At 43.1% G+C, this 18,109-nt stretch overlaps 1 long non-coding RNA gene across 1 annotated transcript in view; it reads right to left on the bottom strand.

The window, feature by feature from the left end:
• The window catches only part of LOC144586691 (uncharacterized), a 102,379-nt gene extending 89,140 nt beyond the window's left edge, over positions 1–13,239 (bottom strand). The window contains exon 1 of the long non-coding RNA XR_013541651.1: positions 12,734–13,239. This is a non-coding gene — a long non-coding RNA (uncharacterized LOC144586691). The remainder of the gene's footprint in view (positions 1–12,733) is intronic.
• Between the last annotated feature and the right edge of the window lie 4,870 nt (positions 13,240–18,109).

Below are 18,109 nucleotides of genomic sequence, written 5' to 3'. Positions count from 1 at the left end.
TACGGCAGGAGGGAAAGCCTGCCCAAATAGCCAGGTTTTAAGATTATTTCTGAAAACACCCAGAGAGGGAGCCAGGTGGATCTCCACTGGCAAGTTGTTCCAAAAGCACGGGGCCACTGCTGAGAAGGCCTGTTCCTCATTCTTTCCTTCTGGACCTCCCTTGGTGTTGGGCCCCTCAGCCACCCAGCCTGGCTGGAATCAGTGACTTTGGCAGAACTGGGTGGGAGAAGGCACTCTGCCAGATATCGAGGTCCTAAACCATTTAGGGCTTTATATGTAATCATGGAAACAATGGGCAGCCAATGCAAGGTGGCCAGCAAGGGGGAAATATGTTGGTACGTTTTCAACCCTGTAAGAAGTCTGGCTGCCGCATTTTGTACCATCTGAAGTTTCTGCGTCTGTCTCAAAGGCAGCCCCACATACAGCACATTACAGTAGTCTAATCTTGATACTACGAGTGCATGGACCGAAGTGGTGAGCGCCCCCACATCAAGATAGGGACACAGCTGGGCAATCCACCGAAGGTGGAAATGGGCAGAACAGACCACTGATGCCACCTGGGTCTCTATGATGAGTGCTGCGTCCAGATATATACCCAAACTGTGAACCATACTCTTGGTGGTAAGAATCACCCCCCACAAAGGAAAGGGAGTTTCCCAGACCACTGGTGTCTGGGACATCCATCCGAAGGACCTCCATTCTTGCCCAGATTCACCCTCAGTCCATTCACCTACATCCATTGCTGAACAGCCCCCAGGAAGCGCTCAAGGGACGAAACAGCATCCACTGTTGTTGGAGATGTAGAGCTGAGTATCATCAGCGTACTAATGACACGAAGCCCCACAACCCCTGATGAGCCCTCCCAGCGGCGTCATATAGATGTTAAATAGCATTGGAGAGATGATCGAGCCCTGCGGAACCCCAGAATTGAGGCTCCACGGGGCCGAGAAACTCTCTCTAATCTGCACTCTCTGGGGACGGTCCTCCAAGAAGGGACGGTCCTCCAAGAAGGAACGGAGCCAGGCAACAGCTCTGAGGAACTTTAAGCTCTTATCCTCTGTGGATCTGTATATTTCTACCGTATAGCATAAAGGAATTTTACTAGAAATCAAAACTTTGCAACACATCTCAGTCACCATCCAGACATTGACTTGAAAGGGTTTGCATAGTTTATTTAAGAAGAAGAAATGAATAAAGGATAAATTTAAAAAATATAGAAAAACAATTTGAATCCAAAACAACTGTGGGTACAGAAGTACAGGATATAAAACATGAACACCAGAAAATATAAAAACTCGCCTATCTTTCTCATACCTAAGTAGAGTGATGAAGAAAAACTGAGGAGACACTCCTCTGTGTTCCCTGGGCACAAGTTCTTACCTGACGTGCAGAGGTCTACTCATAAGTAACAGCACAATCAGGAAATGGAGCACTGCTTCATTATGCTAAACTTCAAAAGACTCCAACTCCAAATTCCCCTTAGTACCTACAGTATGAATGCTCCATTGACACCTGGACTGACTAGTACATAATTGCTCTTAATTCTTTCCAGCTTTGAAATCTGCATATCCTCAAGCAAGGCAGCATGCCAACTTCCTGATTCAAAGGATGTAGCCACTTGGTCACTTTGATATATATAAAAGAGATAAACCGAAGTGTTAGGCACCTGTTTGAAGTCTTCTTGATCTCAAGCCTTCTTTGAAGTAATCCAGGGCAGGGATGTAAGAACAGGAGATTGGGAAAGAGGTGTGAGCCAGCTGTCTTCTAGGTGTGAAAGCTCATATTCTCATGCCTTTACAGGCAGACAGAAAAGTCCATACAATGTACAGTACTTTGTTTTTCATGTTCCTTACAGCATTTGCAGAAAACGTCCCTTACCCATTCTTTGATTTAAAAAAAATTAAACTTAAGGAAACTAATAATAAAAAAACTTAGGGCTTAGACATATTGGTAGAGTTGATCTATTGATTAAATGGGGCGTGCTAAGTCAACACTTGTGTAAGTCCCCTTGATTCAATGGACTTGCTCTAGCTGTGACTAACATTTGGACTGAGTCCACAAATCCCAAGAAAACTAAAGAGAATTTGACACACATAGCAGCAAACAACATCATAAAAATATACTATTAGCAGCTGATTCAAACCATATCAAAGGCTCAGTTTTTTTAAAAAAGGCTGCTGGAATAAAAGCATCTTATAAGCCTGCTCAGAAATCTGGTTGAAAGGTAGAACTGCTCTTGGATACCACAGCTGAGATGACCTTCTTCCCATTCCCGTTGGTTGGCTGTCCTATTATCCAAAGCACAAGAATGTCTTTTAAAAAGCCTTGTGCTGGATCATAAGGGAAGTGACTCATGGAATGGATTGATCTTACTCCACATAAAATGTTGAAATCAAAACTAGTCCCTTGAACTAATCCTGGAAACAAACTGGGTGTCAATGCATTTAGCAAAAAACCAGCCTACACTGAAAATCCAAGAAACATGCCTAGCTGCTACATTCTCAACCTATTAAAGTTTCCATACTCTTTTCAAATATGGCTTCATACAGAGCCTATTATGAGAACCCAAGCTGTAAGTGACTGATATTTATTACCAACTTAGTAGTGATATTGATATCTCTCTTTCCTTCAAGAATCTCTCCTCCCAGAGCTTGGAGATGTTACTCTTCTGGACCCCAATTCTAATGATTCCTCAGGGAAAGGTATATAAAATTGTGCATGGTGTGCTGAAAATGGACAAAGAGAAGCCATCAACCCTCAGTAATTACTAGAAATGAATAGTGGAAGCTTGAAGACAAAGGAAATGAAATTATTCTGCATAAAATGTACATTGGAACTGTGGACTTCACAAGATGTTGTGATGGCTGCCAACTTGAATGGTTTGACAAGGTGACTGGATAAATTTATGGAGGTTAAGGCCAGTGATGGCTGCTAGTCTAGGCTGCTATGTTGTATGCCTCTGTGTATCAGTTACTGGAGAATGTGAAATGGAGGTTGCAGCTACATTTGTCCTGGTCCCCATAAGCAAGGACTCTGAGACCCTTTATTGGGAGAAAGGCAGGATATTAGTTAACCGAACAAAGAAACTGATTGACCACTGTGGGAACAGACAGTCAGACTAAGTGAACCTTTGCTCTGATGCAGTATAACTTTCATGGCTCTTCACATGATCTTACTGTTGAGATCCGTTCACTGCCTACTGTATTCTTTCAGTTGCCAATAGCCAAAAGTCAAACCCATGATGGTGATGGCTCTCTCTTTTTATGAGATGGCCAAAGTATTGGAGCCTCAGCTTCAGGATCTGTCCTCCTTATGTTGTTAGGTAAAGGTAAAGGTTCCCCTTGACAATTTTTGTCCAGTCGTGTTTGACTCTAGGGGGCGGTGCTCATCCCTGTTTCCAAGCCATAGAGCCAGCGTTTTGTCCGAAGACAGTCTTCCGTGGTCACATGGCCAGTGCGACTTAGACACAGAACGCTGTTACCTTCCCACTGAGGTGATCCCTATTTATCTACTTGCATTTGCATGCTTTCAAACCGCTAGGTTGGCGGGAGCTGGGACAAGCGACGGCCGCTCACTCTGTCGCGTGGATTCGATCTTACGACTGCTTGGTCTTCTAACCCTTCAGCACAGGCTTCTGCAGTTTAGCCCGCAGCGCCACCACGTCCCCCCTTATGTTATTACATGCCATCAAATCACATTCAATTTATGGCAACTCTATTAATGTGCAACCTCCAATATGTCTGGTCTTCAACAACCCTGCCCAACTCTTGTAAACCCCAGCCTGTGGTCCCTTTAGGGAGTCAGTCCATCTGTTATTTGATATTCTTTTCCTGCTGTTATATTGTCTTTTCTAGAGAAGCCTGTCTTCTCAGGATGTGTGCAAAGTACGAGAGCCTCAGTTTCATCATTTTTATCTCCAGAGAAAGTTTGGGCTTGCTTTGATCTAAGGCTCACTTGTTCATTTTTCTCGCAGTCCAGGGTATCGACAAAACCCTCCTCCAGAACCATATTTCAAATGAATTTTTTGTCCTGTCAGCCTTCTTCACTGTCCAGCTTCCTCTTATACCAGTCATTTAAATTCCACTTTATTGAAATCAGTGGGATTAAATACGGAGGCTGTTTGGTTTTGCCACTGGAATTTGGAATACTGTATGCAGTTTTGCTAATGTGATGCAGCTGCTGAGATGGGAAAACATGTACTCACTAGCAGATTTTGAATGTGATAAAACAGCAGCAAATTGTTAGTTATTTGCCTCATTATGACTGCCTTCTTACTACCAGGGATGGTGGAAAATGCTTATTCCATTTTCTGCTCCATGTACCAAAAAAAGAGTATCTATTCTGGAGTCCTAAACATCTTGAGTTGTGCAGGAGGTGTGGTGCCATTTTCTATTCAGGTAGCAAAATGTTTTTGGCTGAAGGGGAGAGAAAAAGAGAGTGTACCTGAAAGCAAAACTTCGTAAAATCTAGTTTTCATAAAAGGTTTGTTTTCATGTTTTTAAGAGAGAAGGGGGACCTGTGGGAACTGCGGTTCACAGTCTCTTCACAGAATGTTCTCTCAGGAAGAAATCACTCATTGTCATGCTGTCTAAACTGTCAGAACTAAGCTTGGATGCAACCGCAAGCAATGCCTCAAAGACAATACAGAAGTTCCGTATACCATGAGAAAGAAATCACATGATGGATTAGAGAGGATAGGTGTGTATGACTGTCCTAAGACCATGCAGTGAAACTGACTCAGTTAACACTGGATGGCCCCAGTGAACTGTAAGGAACTCTAACATGTCAGAATAATAAAAATGTAGCCGAGCAGATAGATGGGCAAAATGGGAACGGAACAAGAGAAGGAACAGCAGAGGATGAGTATATAGAGAGTAGGAATCTTCCTAAGTGAAAACTCTGGAAATGCCACTGATCAATTTTTCCCAAAGAGGTAGTATATTTAGGCATATTGGCAAAATATATACCTGGGCTCATGGCCAGGTGAGGATACAAACACATGAAAATGCATTATTAACACAGGAATGGAACTGTAACAGCCAACTCTACCTGGCAGACAGCTAATCATTCCAGAGATGGCCTACAAGTTGAACATTTTGCAGTCCCATTCTTGTGTCACTGACGGAGGGTAATAATAGTAATGGAAACAAAAGTAAAATAATTGGATACAGTATTTGTTGTAAGTGCTAGATATACAAATAGATATGCATAGATATATTATTAATGGTCCCTCTTTCTTATCAGAACTGAGATCCAAGGCAGATATCTTTTTCTGATTCCAAAATCTAGGTTGCCTGGAGGGGCCAGAGATAGGAGAAAAAGGGGGAAACCATTACTTGAAAAAAGGACTGCCGTGATGAGGAGGCATCAGGGAATCCCTGAAAAATCCACTCTCACGATCAAGGCAAAGCTGACTCAAGACTCAAGTTTCTCATTCTTCAGTCATCATAACCCTTACACTTTCAAACTTTAAAAAGGAAAGTCACTTTCAGAGTCCCAAGCTCATGGCCAAACTACAGGGGCAACTATATCCCTGCAGGCCCTTTAATAATTAGAAAGAGACAAAACGCTGCCCCTCCTTCAAAGATGCATTTCTTCAAAGCTGCCATGTCTATTGTTACACAGCCAAGTTGGAAACGCTCCTCCTCAGGACCAACCACCAAGCAAAAGCAAGCTTATTTACAATATGTAGAGAAATCCTGAGCTAGGATAAACAAGCATCCTTTTTCTCTTATAGGGCCTCTATTTTCTAATTGTGAAGCTGGTGTTTAGTACAGTTTGTACCTTTTGCTAAGTGCTGCACCCAGTTCCCCTATGGGTATGTGCCAAGCAGGCAAAGCAGTGTCCCCACCTTTTCTTGGGTGGAATATTGCCAGAGAGCTCCCATAAGCACAGGATTACCATCTCGCTCATTATTGTTTGCGCAAGAGACAGACTGGGGGATATACAGTACTGGAAGTGACAACACTGCAACGATCAAATAGAGAAGATAGGAAGAAAACCCCTCGTGCTAAGTCCTCATCCCATGTCCTTCTTCCTTCTTTTAAGCCTTCCCTAAGCAGAAAGAAATTATGTCTTTAAATACCTGAGCCCCTGTGCGAAGGGCACTTACCTCTGTCAATTGACAGGCACCTAAAAGCAAAGGTACTTATCATTTGGGTAGAGACTCCCCTTCTTTTTGTCAGTTGTCTTGGAGCTAGGAAATATTGTCTATTAGGACAGCTGAAAGCCACACTAGCCCAGCTGCATATGGCAGGAGACAAGCTTCTGTTCAGATATTAGCTCACAAAAGCCCTGGAATGCCAAATGCCTGAATGCTTTGCACAGCAATACCATAAGGAATGTCTTTTCATCCATGTTTCCTCCTTGTTGCACACGACAGGAAACGGGTGGAGATGGCAGTCCTGTTGGATTCTCTATGATCCTACAGAATGTATTCATTGCCACTGAGAATGCAGCTGCTGGCTTGTAGAGTGGAACCTGTCGCCTGGAGCACACATAGGATTGTGTCCATTTTTATAACTACATTAGCTGACTCCATCCTAACTGATTTCTTGACCCCATTCAAACTGTTACCATTGGTCTTTCAAGCCCCAGTCTATCTGCTCATTAAGATCTCCCTCAGGTCTTCTTGAAGGGGTTGGGATTTTTCAGTAGCAAACATCAACATTTTGCAGCTCCCTTCTGAAGGACAAGTACCTTGTTCATAATTTGGAAACATTTACCTTTTTGGACTAAAACTCCCAGAATTCTCCAATCAGCATGTAGATTTGCATGTACCTGATGCTGTTAATCCTTCCCAATGTTCTGAGGAGTTTCTGGTGACACTACTCTGATCTAAGTGGTTCACGCATTTCAAATTGCCTATAAAATATGCATCATTGCCAAAGGTAATGTTTGGCCCAGGACTCTTTGTCACTAGTTTTAAAAGGAAATGCTGTCACGGACACGATCAGGTTTTGCACAGTCTATCATATTTTGTTATCGTTCTTCGCCACATATAATAATATTGGGTTGGGAGGGAAAGAGGCATATCCCTGCAGGCCCTTTAATAATGCTCTGCTAATTCTCTTGTGTTCTGTGCTGTTACAGTGTTGGGGGCACGCGGCTGCTGCTGAGGGCATTTTCTCACATCTTCCACCTTGCGTTAAAAGGTGAAGGGGGCTGAGTCCACACATCTGGGTTTATTTGACACGCCAGAACCTCACAATTCATTTGCTTCCTGAAATCTGCAGAATGGTATTGTTTGTCTCAGATGGGCTGGCACAGGAGGTGTCAACAGGTCTGCAAAAGATTGAGGCGCAAAAGTGTGGAATGTGTGGACTAAAAGTGGCAATGATATCAAATGGCCTTGTGATTAATTAGTACCCATAAAGCTCTTTCCACTCTAGAGCTAGTATAACATATATTGTATATTCACTAAACAGACCCATATTTTAGCAACATAGCTGCCAAATTATTTTTAAAGGCAGGCTGCTCAAATGCGCCATACAGTGGCTGAAATCCAGGAATAAGTCTCTACTAGACTAGGCCCATTGAAGCCGTGGGATCCTGGTGAGTCAACACCTATATGAGTTCCATTGATTCAGTGGGTCTACTCTAGTAGTGACTTAATACTGAATTTCAGCCATTAACTTGTAACTTTTTTAGAAGCATTATCTTAAGCTCTTCTCCAACCCAGATCTCCCTCCTATTAGGCTGGTTGTCCTCAGTATCATTCTCTGGAGATGACTCCCCAATATAGAGCATGTCATAAAGTGAGAGGCAATGAAGCCTGGGTGGCTGTGGATGGGTGGTAAGTGAAGAAAGGGGTAGAGGCAGCAGTGGAAAAGAGTATACAGGAGGTGAAGATGCTGACAGGAGCTGAAGAAAGAGCAAACGGCACATGTGTTGGTTTCATACAATCATGGCTGGATTCATTCTTGAACTACCATGGCAGCTATATTTGCATGTGTTTAATGGAAGAGCCTTTCAGGCTGTACTTTATACACACTTCATCATATTTTTCCATCCACCCTTTGCACTCAATCTGAGCAGTGTCCTATCACAAACTGCAGGATCAGTAATCACGCCAACACAGTAATTATGCTAAAATCTACAAAATGAGATTCTTGGAACAACTTTGGTTCTGAAAGGGTTGGGGAATAATTACATCTCACAATACGTTGTAATGTCATTTTACTTTCAAAAATAATGCCTCTCTTGATCATGAACAATTGATGTCTGAACACGGTGAGTCTCTTCCCCCTGTTTTCATTAGACAGCCCCTTCTATCTGCCAAATCCACGCACAGCAAATATTCCATAAACCCGCAATTCGGTAACCTTTAAAGAAGGAAGCTTGCTTCCCCATCAATCATCCAGAATGTTAAAAGGCTATTATGTTTCTTTTGAAACCGAAGATTGTCAGTCTTCTCTGAATCAGGAGTTGTTGGTTTCCCTCTTGATTATTCAAAGCGTTTGCCACCCACCATGCTTTCTCTAAACACTGGGAACGTGTTAGATTCTGATCATACAGAGGAAACTGGTTTGGAAAGCAATCCAATCTACATATATTAAGAATAACAAGGTTGCTAAGGTTCCTAATCACCCAGTTCAGAATATGCACACTCAGCTCATAATGGTCTTCTCTTTTCCACAAACTTTCTTCTCCATGGTGGCAGATACCTGAGCACAAACTGGCACTTCACATACACAAAATTTCCCCTTTCACTCCTGGATTTCTGAGAAGTTGATGTATATGCCCGGACTACTTGATTCAACATGTTTCTCTTCAATGAGTTATTTCTTTGTGTAGATCAATTATATAAATTTACTTCTTGTGGAGTTTTGAAAGGTTGTTTTTTTTGTTTTGTTTTTAGACTATAATTCCCAGAGTCCTCCACTGACTACACTGTCTGAAGGATTCTGGAGGCTGTTATCTGAAAAATGAACCTTCCTGAAGCTCTAGTTCTTCTTTCTAGGTGTTTTAAGAGGCAGTAGTTCCTTTTCAGGTCTGAAACCCACTCATGTTCCCAAGTAGGTTTGGTTCGGGGGACGGGGCAGTTTCATGGCTTGTGTTGGGAGCAGGCTGGTCAGATGAAAAAGATGACAAGGTCCCCTTTATATACCTTCAATAGATCTGTAATAATTAACAATTTTACCCTATCGAGTTGATTTTGACTTATGGTGACCCCTTCCAGAATTTCCTAGGTATAGAATATTCAGAAATAGTTTATTATTGCTTTCTACTAGGGGCACCCTGGGCCATACAGCTTACCTAGGGCTACACGGGTTGGCTTTTCTCCTAGGAAGCACAGTGGGGAACTGAACTGACCTCCGGCTCTACAGCCAAAAACCTGACTCTCTAAGCTATCCAGAAAATAAAATTTCAGATGAATACCTCAACATTAAACCATCTTGTTCTGCAACACTAGTGAAAATGCAGGAGCCCTCTTCTCTTTTCCATCTGGCCACCCTGTCTTGGAACAGCTAAGGTGCATGAGCACAAATCTATTTGGTGTGTGTGGGGGGGAATTCCTTAAAAAGAGACAATTTTCCTCCTCCCAGAAAGAAAACTCACCCTCTCATAATTAGTCAGATAATTCCTAATTAGACTGGAGATTATTCACACACTACTGCTTTGCTGATAGTGTTTGTCCACCACAAGTGTGCGTACAAGCTTACATCATTCGGAGAAAGGCTAGAGTTTCTTCTAGGCCTTATTTCCCTCCCCCCCCCCCAGGACTTTCTGAGAAGAAGCGGCTGCAGTGTGTTCTGGAGAGATTGGCCTTGTGGCCCTTTATGTTTTGTAGGAGGGGGCCTCTTGAAGGACTACCCCACTACCTGAGAAAGCATGGGGGGCAGGAAATAAGGCCTAAGTAAGTGAAAATGTGTGTTTGTGGGATGGGGTTTACCCATTCCAGCCTGAGCTGGGCACAGTTGTTGCACACAGTTTTTGCACTCAGGTGACATGCACTGTAACACTCATTTCCAGTTATGCATCCCTACATACAAATCAGCAAGTAATTTTAAGTAAAACAGGCCAGAATCCTTTTACTGTTCACAAAAGGTTTGCCTTAATTGCTGTGTCTTGCGTGTACCTAATTGATGAGGTGTCAAAGCTTATCTTGGTTATAAGCCTCACATGGCTTATTTTAAGGTGACTCAACACTGCTGCTGTTAGTCAGTTCCTGAAGCCCACTCTGTATAACAGAAACTTATTTGCTGTCCTCTGAAGATGCCGGCCACAGAGACTGGCGAAACGTTAGGAAGAACCACTTTCAGAACACGGCCAAGAAGCCCTAAAAACCCACAACAACCAGAAACTTATTTCCTGTTTGCATGTGGTAGTACAAGTATGCAATATGGCATCAAGATACAGTGGTGCCTCGCAAGACGATGTTAATTCGTTTCGCAAAAATCGCTGTCTTGTGAAAACATCGTCTTGCAAAATGCAGTTCCCCATTGGAATGCACTGAAATCCATTTAATGTCTTCCAATGGGGAAAAATCGTCCTTGCAAAAATTGCCCATAGAGAAACCGTTTTGCGAAGCACGGACCCAGCTGTCAAAATCGTCTTGCAAAAAACGGTCCCGAAATAAAACAGTCTTGTGAAAATCGCCCATAGGGAAAACCGTTTTGCAAAGTGCTATAGCGATCGCAAAAACCCATCGTCTTGCAAATTAACCATTTTGCGAGGTAATTGTCTAGCGAGGCACCACTGTAGTTAGAATTTCCTTATTCCTTGCAAGAAGCAGCCAAGGAATGAGAGGGAAAAAGGGAAGCAAATGGGAATGCTGAGTGCATCCAGTGGAGAATGTAGTTAAATGTGTTCTCAAAGGCTTTCACGGCCGGGATCTGATGGTTGTTGTGGGTTTTCCAGGCTGTTTGGCTGTGTCCCAGAACATGGCCAAACAGCCCAAAAAAACCACAACAACCAATGTAGTTTATTTATTGACAGCTCTGCTTGAAGACAGCCCCAAAGATTGGTATTCCTGAAAAGTGCGTCCTTTGTCAACACACAACAGTCTTTCTCTGATTGTGCTGGCATACTTTTAAATGTATCTCTGTAATCATAACAGCTATTGATCACTCTAAAAAAACACAAACTGGGGACTGAAATCTGTGCCTGCATTTGTACATGATTCCCTGCAGAAAACTGCCAAAGAATGAACAGTTGTGCTTTGTTTTTTACCCTCCAAGAAGACAGATGACCCAAAGATAAGATGTCCAATTGTCAGCAGGGATAAAAAAAAAAAAAAGACCTGTGTGTGTTTGGAAATGAGTGCAGGCTCTCTGGTGGCTGAGATTAAGAGTGTCTTCAAGGAAAGCAATGTTTTGCTTACTATGTAGATTTTAAGTGCATAAACTTGAGGTGCTGAGCAACTACAATCTTTAGGGTAGCCTTCAAGCATATCTAGTAACAATAAATAAAACTTATCTATATATTCCATTGGATGCACTCAGCATTCCCATGCTCTCCCTTTCTCATTCTTTGGCTGCTATTTGCAAGGAGCAAGGAAACTGAATACGTATATTAATGCCATATTATGCATCAGTGGAATTTACAAGAGATGTGCATTGTGTAAAATGTCTTTCTTTTATTTCAGGTTCTTACTACTTTTGTTTTAATATTTTTCATATATCATTACTTTTGTGTTTCCTCATTCTGTTTTCTGGCATCCCAAAGCCCAAAGGATAATAATAAATTTTTAAAGAACTTTAAAATTATTCCAAAAAAGCAGAGGCAAGGCAACAGAGAAAGCAGAAAAAAAAAAGGCAACAGTGTATGAGAAATAAATATAATCACAAGGCCTATGGAGGCGCTAATTTATATTCAAAACAGCAGTATGAGCATAGTGCAACCCACCCTGCACAATTAGTGTACAACATAATTTTTAAAAAGCAAGGAAGCAGTCAGCCCACCCGACAATGCCTGCCTGAAGCACACACACACACACACACACAAACAACAGAGAGCAAGAAAGAAATGCCTCAGCTCTGCCCAGCTGACCAGAACAACTACTTACACAGCCCAGTGGCACCTTGGCACAGTCATAAAGTCCACCCACTGTCCTCACACAAACAAGGAAAATAATCCAAAAACCCCCACACTCAAAAGATATACCTTCACCAGTATCGATACACAGCAAATTAACCAAACAATAATTTTTAAAAATCTATAAAAAAAAAAGCACCCCCTCAAAAAAGCTGGCAGGTGGCAGAGGGGAATAGTAAAATTAACACACACATATTCCCCTCTCCTCAGAACTAAGAAAAACAAGCAAACACAATCAAATCCCCCCCTCATAGTAAAATTACTAGAATAGGGGGAAATTTCCCTCATACCATGTGACTGCCTTTTCTTCTTTTCTTTGAATTCAGCAGGTAACAGCGGGCAGCGGCAGCGGCAAAATTAATCCAAGAAAGAAAAGGATGACCATACCCAGTGGTCTTGATAAGGCATGCCAGCATAGCCTCAAAATTAATTAAAAAATATGTTGTGGGCCACGAGGTAAAATCAAGGGAAAAAAGGAAAGGATCCAAGATGTAGGCACTAGCAGGCAAGCAGCAAAAGCAATCCAAGATGGAGGACACAAGGAGCTCAGCACACAGTAACCCCAACCACAAGGGACAAACAAAACCGAAAGAGCACTCCTTATTGGTTTCTAGGCCCCTTTACAGATTCTAAATTCCCGTTTCTACCTTCTGCATCTTTATTTATTTATTTATTTATTTTATTTCTATCCCGCCTATCTGGTCATACTAGACCACTCTAGGCGGCTTACAATCGGAGCAACAATAAAATTATTAAAAACATTACAAATAGACAAAAATGGAAATCAAAGAATATAAAAGAAAAATCGTCAGGGATTATCTGTTGGGAAAGCCTGCCTATACATCTTCTGATTGGCTGTTGACAGCAGCTCTCATGATGCTATAGGATGAAAAATTTCTGAGGCAATTTGATAGATGATGGATGAAAGAAGGGACTCTGGGGCAGTTGTAGAATTTATTTATGGTTCACTAGAACTGGGGGTGAACCAGAGCTTTCAGTGTTTCTTTTGTCGGTCACATGGAACTGGCTCCCCTGTTACCACAGCACCTCAGTGTAAACTCCTTTTTCAAGCACCCTCCAGATGTGTTTGGACTACAGGTCCCATTATGCTATGATTCACAGCATGAAGTTGTTGGAAGAGGCTGGAAAATATTAACTTTCTTTTACTACTACTGCTACTGCTACTGCTACTGTTGCTGCTGCTGCTGCTACTGCTACTACTACTACTACTACTACTACTACTACTGCTACTTTTGTTGCTGTTAGTTTTATTTATATGCCGCCTTTCTCCTGTTAAGGGGACTCAAGACAGCTCACAATATTAAAAGGAACAGAATTAAAAACATAATACATTAAAGATTTAAAGCAATTAAATTATATGCCAATTAAAATACAATTGAATACAGTGGTGCCTCGCACAACGAGCACACTGTAGAGCGATGAATTCGCTCTACGGTGACGCTTTTGCAATCACTAAAGCGATCGCACAACGATGGCCCCAATGGGCAAAAATCGCAGAGCGAAGGTCAGTAAGCTGCTCGCTTACCGACCTTCGCTTTGCGACCCGCCGATCAGCTGTTTGGCGGGTAAAAAATGGCCGCCGGAACAGCCGAAAGGGGCCGGGGCAAAGCGTTTTCACGCCCTTGGTAAGCAAGGGGAGCGCGCGAAAACGCTGCGGAAGCCCCGAAATGGCTGCGCGCAACCATTTCGGGGCTTCCGGCAGCGTTTTCGCGCGCTCCCCCTGCTTACCAAGGGCGCGAAAACGCTGTGCCCCGGCCCCTTTCGGCTGTTCCGGCGGCCATTTTTTACCCGCCGAACAGCTGATGGCAGCCATTTTGGCGCCCTCGTTCTGCGAGGGGAGGGCGCGAAAATGGCTGCCGCCTATGGAGGAACTTCGCTGAACGGTGAGTTTGAAAGCCATAGGAACGCATTGAACAAAGTTCAATGCGTTTCTATGGCTTTTTCCCTCCCGCACAGCGATGTTTCCCACAGCGAAGTTTAATCCGGAACGGATTAACCTCGCTGTGCGGGGCACCACTGTAATGAAAAGCAATTTAACATTTTAAAGTCTCTTAACTCTAAGAACGCATTCAGGGACTCAATTATGACTGCTAAAAGCCTGCCTGAAAAGGTGTGTCTTCCGCTGTGGGCAGGAGGTTAGAAGGGAGGAGGCCAGCGTGATCTCCTGAGGGAGAGCGTTCTACAGCCGGGGAGCTGCCACAGGGAAGGCCCTCTCCTGTGTCCCCATCAGCTGTGCTTGTGCTGGCAATGGGACTGAGAGGAGGGCCTCCTCTGATGATCTTAAATGCCAGGAAGGCTCATAAGGGGACATGTGGTCATTCAGATAGAAGCCTAACTGAGCAAAGCCCCTTTATAAAATTGCCAAATATACTTCGTGTCTATTCCTTTTTGTAGGTCATGACCTGAAAATGCTGACTGGACCTCACTATTTTCTCATCTTTGCAACATTTCAGGAGGCTGCATTGCATCACTTGGTTTTTTTACAGCACTGGCCATTAATTTTTTTTTAAACCCATTACTGTGTGTTGTCATGGTTACTAGCAATGTTTGTAGAGTTCCTCAGATTTGTTTCAATTTTCTCAGGTCCTTGGACGTGAGAGCAATACAAACCAATTTAATCCTGTCCTGAAACCTTATATGTCACTAGCTCTGTGTCCTGGAGAGAAGACAATAACGTCACCTGCCTAATACCACAGGTACATGTGTGGTGCCTGCCCTCTGCTATTTGGCCCACGGAAACTGCTGGATTCAGCAGGAACCGGCAGTCCTCACTGTTTTTGAAGGAAAGGCTTTCTCTCATTTCACCAAGCACCAGTGAAATATTAACCTGTTTGTCTGGAGCAAGCCAGACAAACAGGTTAATATATTTTTTTTATCCAATAGCATCTTTGTAAGGGGAAAAAAACATGTTTATCCAGGCAGCTCCTCTAAGGGAAACTAAGGTAACAATTGCCTTGTTGCTTACCTGTTTAAAAAATAACAGCACAAAAGATCAGCCTCAGACAGGACTAAGCAGGAAAAAAATGTGTGTTGTTCCCCAAGACGTACTCGCTTTTGTTAGGAAAACTGTAGTCTTGCATGCCTTAACACTGGGGATTAGGAGGACCTCTTGTTCTGCTACTTTCCTCTAATTTGAATCCTAAAGTTTTGCTTACGTTTGTCATTGGGCCAGGCTCTTTTTTTTTTTTTTTTGGTTCCTTTGTTGTTGATCATCTCTTCTTTCCCCAGTCACCAGCAAGGGAGCCAGTGAGGGTATGCCAAGACTAGAGATATCTGTTCATCTTGGCTAGCAGCTGTAATTAGCCTGGCAGCCATGTTTTAGACCTGTTGAAATTGCTGTATTGACTTCAAGGGCAGCCTTATGTAGAGACCATTACAGTAGTCTTTTTTTAGAGATTACCAACACATGAACCCTCTATTGTTAGGCATTTCATCTCCAGGTACAGATGCAGCTGAGCAATCAACTGAAGTTGAGAAAAGGCACTCTTGGTCACTGCAGATATTTGTGCCTCCATAGAGAAAACTGGGTCCAAGGGTACCCCCAAGCTGGGAAACCAAACCTTCAGGGAGAGTGTAATCCCCACTGAGGCCAGGTAAATATCCCTTTAACCAGTCTGACCGCAGGATCTCCATCTTATCTGGATGCAATTTCCGTTTATTGGCCCTTGTCCAGTCTATTATTGACACCAGGCAGTGCTCAAGGACATGCACAGCATCTCTTGCCTACAAATCTCCACATGACTTCTCCCAGTGACTTCATATAGATAGTAAAAAGCATTGGGGTGACAGCTTATCCTTGCAGGACTCCCTAACGGAGCTCCGAAAGGGTGGACAACAGCTACCCCAGCTGTACCATCTGGGACTGGCATCAGTGAAAGACTGGAACCACCGAGAAATGGTGCTCCTAATCAAAAACCCTTCCCAGAAGGATACTGTGGTTGATGGTACCAAAGGTGTAGAAAGATCCAGGAGGACCAGCAGGGTTACACTCTGCTTGTCTACCTCTCTCAGGGGATCGTCTTGCAGGGTAACCAATGCTGTTTCCGTTCCATGGTGCAGCCTAAACCAGAATTGAAATGGAGATTATCCGTTTCCTCCAAGAATGCCTGCAGCTGGTTGGACATCATCCTCTCTATCAATGTGTCCAAGAATCCAATGATGGCAATGGCCCTTTAGTTTTTAAAATCATCCATTGTTAGATTTGGTTTCTTTGCAATGGACCTTACCGTATAATGGTTTCCTGTAGACAGGAAGGTAAATGACATTCCCATAGAGACACCTCAATATGACTGTGATGTGATTTGCCTATTCCATGGCAATTTCCTTTCCTGATTTTAAGAACCATGATAGTCAAAGATCTAGAGAGGAAGTATAGCCCAAACAAGTTATTCTTCCAAGCTCTGGACAACTGGGGCATAAATAGGGATGGTGCGAATGAGAATGCTTCTATCATGCCAACTGAGAGCCTATGTGGTGCAGTGGTTAGCGTGTTGAAGTTGTACATGGGAGACCAGATCCTGGTTGTGCCATGCAGCTCATTGGCATGCTACTGCTTTTCACCCTAACTTACGTCACAGAATTACTTGAGGGAACAGTGTACACTGTTCTGAGGGTCCTTGGTTGAAAACTAGGATTTAAAAGAAACAAAAACTGAAACATGAACATCAGAAACAAAATGTTGCCCCCCTCCCAGTTTCCAAAGGGCTCAAGGCCTTGGATTCAGAAAGAAAGAACTGTTTCATGGCCTGCAAGCAGAAGTGACATATTCCTTCTTTGATCACTACCAATACCGTTCTCATTTGACATAATTTCTCTTTTCTTTGGCATCACAACTGGGTGTAGAGTTACAGGGCACACAACAAACAAAGTTCTGTATTACATTAAAGGCAGGTGACTGGATTTAGGAGGGAACAGAAATGTGGTGCAGCTGAGAAGCACGAGTGACAGGTGCTGAGGGAAGGTGCTGAGACCATTTAGGCCTTCTTAGGTCCACACAGGGATAGGTTGATGAAAGGGAACCTGAGGCCTGTATGACTCAGAAGAACGATGCAGAGTCCCAAGGAAAAGCTATTTTTTAAAAAAACATGCTGAACTTTTGCCACTTGGTGGTAAGCCACGGTGGTGAGAACGTAGGTCATGGACCAGGAGTGACGTCAGGCATGGCAAGGAGAAGAGGGGGGGGAGCTCTCGAGGAATCTAGAGATTGGCCAGCCAATCAAAAGAGATTTTTTTTCATGCCAGTGCTACAGGAGAGGACAGGGGTGCAGCTAGATCTCTGGCAACATCCCTTTTCAAGTTTATTTCCAGTGCAAATTGTAATGTTTATACTGTATTTCATTTCAATTTAGTTTTGAAAGAAGTGTCTTTAACTGTAGAATTTGAAGCCCGGGAATATTTTGGGGCTAGAGACAATAGATTCAGACTAGGCCTAACTGATGTCCTGTTGTTTTTTCCTCTGGATGTTTGCTTTGTTATCTGAAAGCACACTGGTTCTTAGCTGTGTCTAAGAAGACGAATGGCACATGTGAAAAACGGCCATTTTGTCATGTGTGGCACATCCTCCCACCTGTTCCACCGTGATACCTCGGCATAAGCTGTCCATTAAAAAGGAGGAGGACAATGTGCTATTCCCCCTCCCCAAAAGAAAAATATTTTTGCTTCAGATGGAGGAAGGAAGGAAGGAAGGAAGGAAGGAAGGAAGGAAGGAAGGAAGGAAGGAAGGAAGGAAGGAAGGAAGGAAGGAAGGAAGGAAGGAAGGAAGGAAGGAAGGAAGGAAGGAAGGAAGGAAGGAAGGAAGGAAGGAAATAGTGTCAGGAAGTGCAGGCATTCATTTCTCAAACTCTCAGCAATTGATTGGTGCTTTCTCGGTGGTGGTGCCCTGCTGTACCTTAGTTACAACTCTGTTTCCAGCTTAATGCCCTCTCCTTCATGTTTTGTCACCCATGAAAAAAAAGAGGATACATACTTTTTGTAGGTTACTTGTGTCCATCTTCAGCTTGGAGCTAAATAATGTGGGGATCATGCATCTGGTGCTTTGGTTTCAAGACCG

The sequence above is a fragment of the Pogona vitticeps genome, chromosome 2 (genome assembly GCF_051106095.1).
Source record: "Pogona vitticeps strain Pit_001003342236 chromosome 2, PviZW2.1, whole genome shotgun sequence".
NCBI classification, from domain to species: Eukaryota; Metazoa; Chordata; class Lepidosauria; order Squamata; family Agamidae; genus Pogona; species Pogona vitticeps.
Note: the sequence above shows the minus strand (reverse complement) of the source record. Positions and strands in the feature narration are given on the sequence as shown.